Genomic DNA, 11,483 nt, shown 5'->3' on the forward strand with positions numbered 1-11,483 from the left:
TGGCCATCACCTTCCTCACCAAAGAGGACTCTGCTGTGTTCTATGAGCTGAAGCAAGCCATCCTGGAGAGCCCGGTGTCTTCCTGCCCCCCAGAGCTAGCCAACCACCCAGATGCCCAGCACAAACCAGGCACCATCCTCACCAAGAAGCACCGGGAAGAGACCATCTTTGCCTGACCCGGCATCCTTCCCACTGGCTTCAAGGCAGGCTCCCAAGCCTGTTCTTCAAGACCCTCACCTCTCCCTTTCCAGGTCCTCACTCTTACGGGGGCTTAGGAAACATTCAGACTGCTTGGCTAGACCCTCAGGTTTGAAGGCCTGAGCGTGGGCTGCAAAGGAGGGAAGCTGCTGCAGGAGACGGGGAGAACAAATTACCACAGGTTTGGGCCCAGCTCTGCCCCTCTGGCTGACTTGGGGATTGCCAGTGTCAGGGGCAGCCAATGGCTTTGCCTCCCAGGCTGCTGGGAGGGTTTCTTCGCACAGACTTGACACTTCGCACAGCATGCAGCAACATTGTTGCCCTCGATAACCCAGGGGATCAGCACTGTGAGGATTATGAACCTTGGACTCTTATTGTCATTTTGATAGCATTTGCCCTTTTGGATTATAAAACAAGGTAGAGCCTTGTCTAGAGCTGTGCACTGCCCCTGTGCCAAGGGGTGCTGTGCACCCCAGGCATCCCTCACCCCGGGAAGTTTTTTAGATGTGGGTCAGGGTGAGCCGGCTGTGTCCATCTTGAAGTCACTGAATAAAATTTCTGTTTTCTATTCTCTGAAAAGATGAGTTTGTATGTTCTGAGAATAAATACAGGAATATTAAGGCTGTAAAAAAAATTATGGCAGGAAGGACCATTAGAATGGATACATTTACCTGTCACTCCTAGGAAGACTGTAAAATCCTATCCCTCCCTAGTGGCCACTCTCATTATCAAAGGTAGACAACGAAGTATCGAACTCTTTGGAAGAGAAGTTACTGAGATAATAATACCTTATAAAAGAGAACAATTAGACACACTATTACAATTTGAAGAAGAGTGGCAAATAGCTATAGGTAACTTCCCAGGACAAATTTTACATCATTTGCCAAGATCACCTATATTGCAATTTCTCTCCCTACATCCGTTTATATTTCCTATTAAATGTTCAAAAGAGCCATTATCACCTCCTGCCTCCTTAGTATTCACAGATGGCTCCTCTAATGGTAGGGCAGTGACAATCATTGACTCAATAACCCATGTTCAACAAACCCTAGAGACGTCAGCCCAGAGAACAGAGCTTTTGGCAGTCATTTATGCTTTTGAACAATTGCAACAGGTTCCCTTTAACTTGTACACTGACTCTCAATATATAGTTAAATTATTTCCTCATATTGAGACCGCCTCTCTCCCACAAGGAAGAACAGCCATTTTCTCTTTGTTAACTCAGCTACAAAATTACATTCATAAACGAGAAAAGGCTTTCTATATTGGACATATTAGAGCTCATTCCTGCCTACCAGGACCCTTAAGCGAAGGAAATTATCAGGCGGATCTACTAACTCGCCCAGTAGTTTGTACAGCTCTAGAAGAAGCCCGGCGGTCTCATGCCATTCACCATCAAAATGCTTCTGCTCTCCGTCTATATTATCGCATATCTAGAGAAGCTGCTCGAAGTATTGTGCGTGACTGCGGCCATTGTCCTACTCATTTTCCTAGCCCTGCTACTGGAGTTAATCCAAGAGGACTTAGACCCTGTGACTTATGGCAGATGGATATTACTCATGTCCCATCTTTTGGCAAACTTTGCTATGTGCATGTTTGTATTGATACCTTTTCTCATGTTATCCTTGCTTCTGCACGTACAGGAGAAGCCTTTAAAGATGTAAGTCAACATTTATTCCAATGTTTTTCCTACCTAGGAATACCAAGGGCACTTAAAACAGACAATGGGCCTGCCTATACCTCTAGAGCTTTTAAAAACTTATGCTCTACATTCGGCATCGCACATACTACAGGAATACCTTACAATCCTCAAGGCCAAGCAATAGTAGAAAGGGCTCACCAAACTTTAAAAACACAAATTAAAAAATTACAAGAAAATGAGTTTAAATATTCCTCTCCTCATCATGTTCTACAACATACTCTATTTGTAATTAATATACTAAATGTAGATTCTGAGGGAAATTCCCCGATGTACAGACATTGGAACCCTGATCTAACTAAACCTAAAGTCCTCGTCAAATGGAGAGACTTGCTTACAGGAGCCTGGAAGGGACCTGATGTACTTTTAACCCGGGGGAGAGGATATGCTTGTATATTTCCACAGGACGCAGACTCACCTGTGTGGATTCCAGACCGCCTAGTCCGACCTTATGTCTCACCGCCCTCCGTCTCCACCTCACCCTAGCACACCTGACCAGTGCCCGTCTGCAGCAGATGTGCAGCCCTGAGCTGGAACAACCTGTCATTGGGAGGATCACATGTGCCTCCTTTTTGTCTTTCCACATGTCCCAGCTTTGCCCCACATCTCCTTTACTTTTTCCTTTTTTTTTAATCTAACTACTTGTTTGCTGGTTCTTTGGCCTTTCTCCTTCTCTCCTGAACACAGCCTTTTCTAGAATCTCCCTACCCTACTGTTCCAGGAAGGGCACCTCCCTTTTCTATCGTGACTAGGGGGTGTCTGGTATATGCCCCATACATGAAGTTGTCTTGTGCCAAGAGCCTGACATCCTTGGCTGAGAAAGCCCTGTCCTGGGACTCTCCTTTGTCCTGTATTTGACGACCCTCTTCTTACAATCCAATTGCCCATAGCTGTTGCCTGAGCTCTCTGTTCATACTGAAGTTAAAGCCTCATGGTGGCTGGTACCATGGATCTGTCTCTCGCCCAATGGTGTGAGCTGGGCCCTCCCTGGAGAAGAAACCTGGGTTCCCCAAGATATGTGATCAATGCCGGGGCCCTGCCAGCAGGCGAGGGGATCCCAAGGCAGTTGCTGGGCGTGGAGGCCACGGGGGCATAGTCTACCAACTTCATTCTTCGCCGACTCTGTCCACACCTTTGGGAACCCCTGGACCTGCTGGGGCTGGACCCCAACAATATCACTCTTGCATGTCTCCTTCACATAGCTGTCACATTTTCCTGTCATCCTTGGTTTCCATTTCTGTACCCTCACCCCCCACCCCCAGTTAGTAAATTCTTTAAGGATTAGAACTGAGTCTCTTAGCAGGAGGCTTGGGGGACACGTTAGCCCCGCTGTCCACAGCCCACCAAGACGGGCTTCCTCCACCCCCTCTCGCAGGCTTCACCAGCCAGACTACCTACCTCCTCCAGCCCCTCCAAGAGGTGTTTTTTGAATACTCAGTGTTAATGTAATTTTTGTTTGTTTTGTTTTTAATCCTCACCTATGGTTATTTTTCCATTGATTTTTAGAGAGAGTGGAAGAGAGAGGAAAAGACAGAGAGAAACATCGATGTGAGAGAAACACATCGATTGGTTGCCTCCTGCACGTGCTCTGACCAGGGCCCAGGCCGGGGAGGAGCCTGCAACCGAGGTACATGCCCTTGACTGGAATCGAACTCGGGACCCTTCAGTCTGTAGGCCAATGCTCTATCCATTGAGCCAACCTGGCTAGGGTCCTCCAAGAGGTTTTTTGTGGGTTTTTTTTTTAATTTTATTTATTGACGAGAGAGAGAGAGAGAGAGAGAGAGAGAGAGAGAGAGAATCAGTTGTTGTCCCATTTATTTATGCATTTATTGGTTGGTTCTTGTATGTGCTTTGACCAGGGATCAAACCCAAAACCCTGGTGTATGGGGAGGACACTCTAACCAACTGAGCTACTTAGCCAGGGCCCATCCAAGAGTTTTAGAATCACCAGTAACCTTCATGTTCATATCTCCAGAGTCTTAAATGCGGCCCAGCAGAGAACACTGTAGACAGCCAGTGACAGCTGGTGAGGGATGCGTGAATGAGACAACGGGTGTATTATATCAATCTCTAAGGCTCTCTCCCTGTCAACTAAAGCTCTTCTGTGTGAATTTATGAAATCTGCTCACTGACCATTTTGAGTTTGATTATTCAAGAAGGGCTACGATTTGTGAAAACTGGTGATCTTGCTGAGAAAGAACGTGAATGAGGGTCAGGCCCTTCGCTCCTGGTGGCCTTCCCAGCTCCTGAGCACACGCTGGCAGGGTTAGGTATGCTTACCAGCGTCAGTGTCTGGGTTATCCCTTCATTCTTCATTATCCACCGAAGATGAGAACCTCAGGTCGGTCCATTTTTCTAAAATATATTTTTATTGATTTCAGAGAGGAAGGAAGAGGGAGAGAGAGAGACATCAATGATGAGAGAGAATCATTGGTTGTCTGCCTCCTGCACGCCCCCTACTGGGGATCGAACCAGCAACCAGGCATGTGCCCTTGACCGGAATCAACCCCGGGCCCCTTCAGTCCGCATGCCGGTGCTCTATCCACTGAGCCAAACCAGCTAGGGCAGATCTGTCCATTTTTAATTAGTTTAAAGCCTTGGAGGCTGATGTCCCTGCCGAGGTGTTGGTAGAGGGCAGGAGAAAGGCAGATGCCTAGCTGGGAAGACTAAATGCCCAACCCATCCCACTGCCATAGATGATGACAGGGTGAGGGGATGCTTATCGGAGATGCAAGAATAAATATGAACGCAAAGCCCGTTAAATAGTGTAATTTCAAAATGCTGGCAAGAAGAGGAAAAAAATGACTTTTATTTGGAACAGAATACAGTTTCTAAAAATAGACCCACACTTACATGGTCACTTAATTTTTTTTAAAATATATTTTATTGATTTTTTACAGAGAGGAAGGGAGAGGGATAGAGAGTTAGAAACATTGATGAGAGAGAAGCATCGATCAGCTGCTTCCTGCACACTCCCTACTGGGGATGTGCCTGCAACCAATGTACATGCCCTTGACCGGAATCGAACCTGGGACCCTTCAGTCCCCAGGCCGACGCTCTATCCAGTGAGCCAAACCAGCCAGGGCATGGTCACTTAATTTTTGACAAAGGTGCCAAGTTAGATAATTCAATGGAGAAAAAATAGTCTTTTCAACAATAGATACTGGAACCACTGGATATTCAATATGGAAAAATTAACCTTGACCCTCACTTCACACCTTTCAAAGATGAACTCAAAATGGATTCTTAGACCTAAATGTAAGAGCTAAAACTCACTGAACTTTTAGAAGAAATTTGTTGTAATACTAGACTGGGAAAAGACAACATAAACAGGACACAAGAACACAAACTATGAATAAAAAAATGATAAATTGACTTCATCAAGGTTAAAAATTAGTGTTCTTAAAGGTAAGCCACAAAACTAGATATATTTTTGCAAAACATATATCTGACTCAATTTATAAAGAACACTTACAGCTCAGTAATAATTAAAAAATCCAATAAAAAAGTAGGCAATGGACTAAAAAGGGGGGGGGCAAAATATTAGAACAAATACTTCATATAAGAAAATATGTGAATAACAAATAAAAACAAGAAAAGACGTTCAACAGCACTAGTCATCAGAAAAAAGCAAATTAAAACCACAATGAGCTATTTTGAAGCTATGTTATTAGATACATAAAAGCTTAGAATTGTTATATGTAATGGCATCATTCTTTAATTTTGAATAATTGTATACAATGTTGCAAATATGTTCTCAGAATAATATTTATTAGATTTTAAAATATCTTTAAGTATATACAAATATATGTAGATTATATTTGCTATATATAATCTTGTTTATGATTTTAAAATTAGTTTTAACTAATAGAAATGTTTAGTAAAAAAAATCAATACATATCCACAAGAATGGCTAAGAGTTAAAAAGACTGACAGTAGCAAATGTTGGCAAGCATATGGAGCCCTTGGGACTCATACATTGCCGGTGGAAACACTGAAGGGCACAGCAGTTTGGAAAATGGCATAGCAGTGGACGATACAGTTAAAGATGTGGTTAGCATATGACCCGGCAATCCTGCTTCTAGGTAATTCATTACCCAAGTGAAATGAAAATGAAGGAGACTAAAGTTTTGCCATCCCCAAATATGCCTTCGGGATATTAATTATAACCTGGCTATTAAGAACAGAAGACTCAGCCCTAGCTGGTTTGGCTCAGTGGATAGAGCGTTGGCCTGCAGACTGAAGGGTCCCAGGTTCGATTCCAGTCAAGGGCACGTGCCCGGGTTGCGAACTTGATCCCCAGGTGGGGTGTGCAGGAGGCAGCCGATCAATGATTCTCTCTCATCATTGATGTTTCTCTCTCTCCCTCTCCCTTCCTCTCTGAAATCCATAAAATAAATTAAAAACAGAAGGCTCAGAAAACTTTGACCCTTCCCCTTTCCTCCCCAGGTCCTTGGGAAGGAAAGGCCTGCTTCAGAAAGGGACTCTTCGCTTATTCACGTAAGGAGTTTGCATTCTCCGATGAGAATTCGGTATGGCAGATGGGGAGCACCCAAGCCGGGCCTATTAGCCGGTTCCCCACTGGGCCCATTGTTTCTGGGTTGTCCAGCAGGAACCTGATTGCCAAGTGTGTTCTGCTCTTGCTCAGCTGCCTGTGAATTGCCTATTTCCCTTTTGAAATTCCAGACCCCTGTCCACCTTCTGTGTCCATAGTGACACATAAGTCCAACTGCCCAACGCATTTTGGGTCTCAGTTTTATGACACTCCCACCCTCCTTTGTCCACGCAGAACCATCCGTCTTGGACTTTTTCTCCTGCTGATCTGTCTCTGTTAATTTGGTTATGAGCCCATCTAGAAGAACTTGCAAGGTGGGAGGAAAATGATTTGGGTAAGCCCCCACCAACACACATGTCCACATAAAAACATGAGCACGAACTATTCATAATGGCCAAAAACTAGACATCACCCAGTGCCCATGAATAAGACAGTGGATAAAAAACCCCAAACTGTGGTATATTCATAAAACAGACTAATGTACAGTGATGAGCTATAGGTGTGTCTCAGAAGCAGGATGCTGGCGCAGAGCACAGAATGTGGCTTAGTTTGCTGTTTAGCCGTTTATTCAAGTAGCAGTTTGTACCTCCTGTCCTGGCATTTTGGTCTCAGGAAAGTGACCGTTGGATGAATGAACTGCAGAATCCGTCAGAGAGACACTCTGGAATAATACATGTTGCTACCCTTCCAAATGTGCCCCAGGGGTCAGAATCCCATCAGTCCTTCTTTCAGAAAGACTCCTAGATGTGTAACTAATAACATGGGCAGATCTCAGAGAGATCCTGAAAGATAGAACACAGGCCGCATTAGACCATTTCTGCAAAATTTAAAAGCATGCATACGATACTGTATTTCGATGGCAGAATCATATCTATATATATATATAAAAGCCATTCAACCATTCAACCATTTGACCGGTAGCTATGACACACACTGACCACCAGAGGCAGACACTCAACACACAGGCATGGAAACATGGAACAGACTGATGAATCTCAGAAGGAAAGGGGGAGGGGCGAGGGGGGAAGAGATTAACCGAAGATCTTATATGCATACTAGAGGCCCAGTGCACAGATTCATGCAGTGGTGGGGTCCCTAGGCCTGGCCTGTGGGGATCAGGCTGAAACCGGCAGTCTGACATCCCCCAAGGGGTCCCAGATTGTGAGAGGCACAGGCCAGACCGAGGGACCCCACTGGTGCACAAATCCATGCACCAGGCCTCTAGTATATTAATAAACATATAGATGCATGGTCAGGAAGTATATGCACTAACCTCAGGAGTGGGGCTGAGGACTATAGGGAGGGGACATCAATGGCCTGAATCTATTTGCTACCCATCCATATTAAATAGAGGCCTGAAGCAGGTAAGGGAAGTAGATCAAATGTGTGAAGTTGGCATTGGGGTGGCTATTCTGTAACTGTAGTCTCTGGACTTCTCTGTGTGTTTGAAACTTTTTATAGTCAACCACAATCTAATTATTGAGACTGAGGTCTGCCCTTTGGAGCTGGCCAGCCCTGGTCCTCGTAGCATCTCTCCCAGCTCTGCTGGCCTTGGGATATTAAACAGAATAAAATAAAAACCATGTCTCACCAAGCATCTTTTTAGTAGCATCTTGAGGAAGGAACATCCCCTTTCCCTCATGGCGACTGTTCTCAAGAAAATCTATTGGTGACCGTATCTTCCCTTTCCTGATGACCAATGTCTATCAACCTGTGATTCCCGGGACCGGAGCTCCGTCCACCACGGGTCAAGTCCAACCAGTCACAACTGAACCATGTCCCTCTCTGGAACTAGAGCCGAACCTCAGAGGTCCCTTCCAACTGGGGTTTGGAAGGTTCATTCTCTTTTCAGAGGATTTTTTTCAAGTCATGAGATGCTCTTCTCCTTAACCATCCACACAACCAATACCCCCAGTGATACCTGTAGCTCTGGATTTTTGCTCTCGTTCTTTAATAATGCGGCCAGGGACTTGGCCACCGGATGCTGCTCTTGTTGCCAACAAAACAACCGTTGGAAAGAAACCATTTATCTGGAAGCAGCATCTAGAATGTTCAAGGGAGCTTTTCATGTCAGCGGGTGAGGAAGTTGCGTATCTGGGACACTGGATGACTAGGAAGAACACAATGTACGACGTACCATAAAAAACGTCAGACTCCGAGACCAGCATGCTCTCCAGGCACGTCCTTGGCCAATGTCAGCCCTCGCTGACGACAGTCAGATCCGGTGAGTGTCCGCATGGGAGAGTCACCTCACTCGGTCTGTATTCCCCCGGCACCGCCCCCTTCAGTACAGCATATAGCTCACTCACTGGTTTTGCTCATTGTCCGTGTCCCCCACCAGCCTGCGGCTCGGGCGAGCAGGAGCTCAGTCTGTGCTGGCCACTGGTGCTCACCGAAGGGTGCCCACGCCGCCGCGGTGTTCAGACACTGGCTGCGGCATAAAGGAATGAATTCCTGCCTCTCCGGAGCCCGGTCTGCGGGGAGATGACCCTGACGATAAAGCAGACATGGCTGCTCTTTCTTGAGGGCTTGCAACACTGAGCCACACCGGCCCAGGCTCACTTCCTTTCCTGTTTCAACCACCCCCGCACGGAGCTATTAGTCCCACCTTGCACATAAAAACATGAGACTTAGAGGCTTAGAGAGATCGCACGGCTGCCAAGAAGCAGAGCAGGGATCAAATCCCAGTCTGCCCCCACCCCAGTCACGCCACTGTCTCCGGCGCCGCTCCCTGGGGGAGTGATGTGTAGGGGAAAGCAGTTAGGACCCGTCACTTCCAGTGCCCGTTGCCCGCAGCTGGCTCGCGGAGAAGCCACTGGTCTCCCCTCCTGGGTCCAGCCTTGCCCTCGCTCCCACCACTCGCCCCACGACCTTGTCTCGCTGTCACAGTGATGTGGCTCTGCCAGACACACTCACTCCTCTTTTAAAAATTGATTTCAGAAAGGAAGGGCGAGGGAGAGAGAGAAACATCAATGATGGGACAATCACTGATTGGCAGCCTCCTGCACACCCCACACTGGGGATGGAGCCCGAAACCCGGGCATGGGCCCTGACCAGGATCAAACCATGACCTCCTGGCTCATAGGTCGACGCTCAACGACTGAGCCACGCCAGCCGGGCCAGGCACATTCACTTCTTGAAGTAAAGACGCGATTGTGATGCTCTTAGAAGCGTCCTCGGGTAGAGGGAGGAGCTTGCGCTGTGGAGTCACAAGTCCTGGGTTCCAGTCCTCCCTGCGTGAGATCGGAAAGGGTTCGACCCTCTGGGCTCGGGTTCTCACTGGTACAACGGAAATACAACACCTGCCTTGCAGTGATTGAGAAGTTACCAAAGATTCCTGCAATACATACTTCACATGGTCACATAAGGAACAAACTAACATGCTTTTTTAATTTTTTATTTTAAAAAATAATTCTTATTTCTCAATGACAGTTGGCATTGAGCCAGCATTCTTTTTCCCTGTTAAGAAAAGGTAGAAAAGGAAAGAGAAAAGGCATTTAAGATCTCCATAGCAACTTGTCTTGTTTGGGTCCTGCCACCAGGAGGGGGTGCGGGGCCAGGGTGGTTTCTCTTCAAGACCCCCTGCCCTGAGCCTGTGAGAAGCAGAGGAAACAGTGGCAGGAGAGGGAGGGGGGAGGGAGGTTTGAAGTTGCCAAGGTAACCAGAAGGGTCCTCTTGGTACCATTTGTGGAGCTGTTTGCCTATCGTGGGTAGTTACAAGGTTGCAAATACTTCTTTACAGTTTGTGGACTGTCTTCTAATTTTTTTTCTGGTGTTATTTGTTGTTTGGTTGTATAATTATTTCTGGCTTTAAACGTTTTTTTAAAAGGCAACTGAAGCCCACTGATAGCCTTAAGAAAAAAAGCAAATGAGGCAAAAGGGCATCTGACCGGTAAATAGAGTGTTTGTTAGACTTTTAGTTACAGTTATTCTTTCCTATGTTTGTGCTGTTTTCTAAAACAACCATGAAGAACCATGACCCTCCAGCCTGGGAGAGCCAACGCCACAGACGCTCTTTCCAGATCTGGAACTGGCTTTATGGAGGGCTCTGGACACAGGACAAGAAAGCCGCGTCTCGGAATGACCTGGAATTCTGGGGACATTCTTGGCCCAGACACCCAATCCCAGGGACAGCCCCGGGCAGGATTGTGAAAGAGGCTACGTGTCTCTGGGCGCCTCCATTCCTGAACCCCCACCCTGGCCTTTCAACATCTCCTCCCCCAGGCACCTGGCATTCTCCTTGGATTCCCTAAGTCACCTCTCCCAGCACCAGACACACGCCCTGCACGCAAATGTGAGAGAGTGGACGCAACCCCAGAAGCGTTTGCGTTCGGAAAGTCGGCAGGGAGCGTGCCAAGACAGGCCACGGGGACCACGTTCCACGGAAGGTCCCCCACAGGCCGTCAGCAAGCCCCCAGCCACGCTGTGCAGGCAGCAAGCAGACATGCGTGGAGTGGACAACACGGCTTCCGGTCTACCGTGTCCTGCACCAGGCGCGGGGACCTGTTCTGTGGGGGGAGGGACGGACCGTAAGAACAAGTCCCACCCTTGTACGCGTCCGGAGCCCTTGGTGTGGGAAGGTCAGGGTGTCCTTTGAGCAAGGGCTGTGGGAAGTGAGGGGTGAGCAGGAGGCCGTATGGGAAAGGGAGCAGCAGCAGGGCCCCCGCCCCCGCCCTCCGACATCCCCTGTCGGCCAAGACCGGCCTCTCAAGTTCTAAGACAGAAGGCCAGGTCTGGCCTCCGTGGCTCCCAGACTCTGTTCCCGTGGCCGGGGGTCTGCCGCCTGCCTTCTCCGCCCGGCCCACGCCTCCTGGTCCTTCAGACCCGCATCAGATGCCGCCTTCCCCTGAAGACCTTGCTCGGCCTCTGGGAAGTGACGCTACCGCCTCTGCCCGCGCGCGCGCGTGACACCGTCCACGTCTGGCTGGGGAGGGGTCCTCCTCGGGCGTCCCACGTGTCCTGAGAGCGCCCACAGCGGGGTGAGCTGGCGCCCTCGTCATCGCGGTCACCGGAGGGAGCAGGGCCCAGCGG

The sequence above is a fragment of the Myotis brandtii genome, unplaced genomic scaffold (assembly GCF_000412655.1).
Source record: "Myotis brandtii unplaced genomic scaffold, ASM41265v1 scaffold55, whole genome shotgun sequence".
NCBI lineage: Eukaryota > Metazoa > Chordata > Mammalia > Chiroptera > Vespertilionidae > Myotis > Myotis brandtii.